Source organism: Charadrius vociferus, unplaced genomic scaffold, assembly GCF_000708025.1.
Source record: "Charadrius vociferus isolate BGI_N301 unplaced genomic scaffold, ASM70802v2 scaffold1020, whole genome shotgun sequence".
Classification (NCBI taxonomy): Eukaryota; Metazoa; Chordata; class Aves; order Charadriiformes; family Charadriidae; genus Charadrius; species Charadrius vociferus.
The window spans coordinates 556,468-558,092 of NW_009646502.1; positions in this window are offsets into that span (position 1 = coordinate 556,468).

The following is a 1,625-nucleotide window of genomic DNA, read 5'->3' on the forward strand; positions in this document are numbered from 1 at the left end:
GGCTGCTCTTGGCCCCACAGCTCCGGTTCCTCCAGCGCTGTCGTGGCTGGACTAGGGAGCCCAGTGTGGTGGCAGCGCATGAGGCTGCGGAGGGGCAACTTGGGCTGTGGGGGAGCAGCATGTTCCCACCCCCCTCCCTCCCCCGCCATGCCATGGCACGTAGTGGAGGGGAGCGGTGGTGGGGCAGGGGACATGTCCCTTGTCACAGGGGTTTGTTGCGGCAGCTTGTGAGGGCTGGAGCCATGGCAGGGGGGAAAGGCTGGCTCTCCCTGGCTGCACGGGGTCGGCTCTCCCGGGACAGGACATTAGGGATGGCGCTGATCTGGCCTGGCCTCGTCCCACCTGTGGGGAGGCTCTCGCTGATGCCCTGCCTTGAGCATCACTGCTTTATCGACCAGGACCGTGGTGTGGGGCACGGCTGTATCCTGCAGCAGTTGCCACCGGTGGGGTAGGGGATGCACAGAGGGAGGGTGCTTGCGCATGGACACACATGTCCACGTGTCCCAGCACCCCCAGGAGTGCCCAGCTGGCGCACTGGCTGGGGGGAAGCGGTGTGTGTATCCAGCCCCAAGCTGCGGTGCTCTGTGGAGCTCAGGGATGTGCAGATGCTGCAGTGGCGAGGCCACCCCGCAGGGCAGCTCTGGGGACAGGGGGCAGCCGTCCGCGTGGCTGTGGCATGGGGAGGGAATGGTGCCGAGCACTGCGCGGGCGGGACGGTCTTTGTGCGCGGAGGGTCTGCGTGCAGCGAGCGCCGGCGCAGCGTGCAGTGAACATGGGTGCAGAGTGGAGACGTGGTGGGGAAGTCTGGGGGAGCCAGACCTGTTCCCATGCCCTGTGGGCACATGGCCCTTGCCGTGGGGCCAGGTAGGGCATGAGGTGCTCCTTGTGGGGTCCTGAGATGGGCAAATGCTCAGTCCTGCCCGAACCTGAAGCCTGGCACCCTGTGCCAGGCTCTCTGAGATGGCATGGCCCACCCAGGCACTGGCCCCGGCAGGTCCCTGCCTCATGGCAGTGCGGGGAGACGCTGGGGACAAGTTCCCTCCCCGCTGCCCCCCGCGTCTCCGCAGGCCGGGCCGATAACCGGGTGTTGATGTCTCTCTCTCTCTTGCTGCCCCTATGGAAGCGAAGTTTTCCGCTCCTGCAGGAAACAAAGCTACGGTAGGAAGACCCCTGCCCGATGCCAGCCCCGTCCCCAGAGCGGGCCCTGTGCCCCAGCCTGCCACCCTGCCCCATTGCCACCGCTGTCCCCCTGTCCTGCATCCCCATCCTCACGCCACCTCCGCCAGCTGCGTTCCCACCACCATCTTCCTTCCTCCCATCACCTAACACCGCTCGTGCCTGCTTTGCCTGCCCTCCCCTGCATGCCCTTGCCCGGCTGGACTTTCCCACCTCTGGTCCTGCCTTTCCCTGCTGGCAGCTTGTCCCTGCAGGTCACAGTCATGCCCCCTGCCCTGGCGCTGCCTCCTCCCGGAGCTGCCCGGGCACTGCTCTCCCGCCCCTGGAACCGGTGGGTCTGCAAGGGGCAGCCCAGCCTGCTGTCCCCGTGTCCCCTCACCCCCTTGCTCTCCTTCCCCCTTCCCCACCTCCCCACCTCCCCAGACTCGGAGACGGGCGAGGATGAGCCC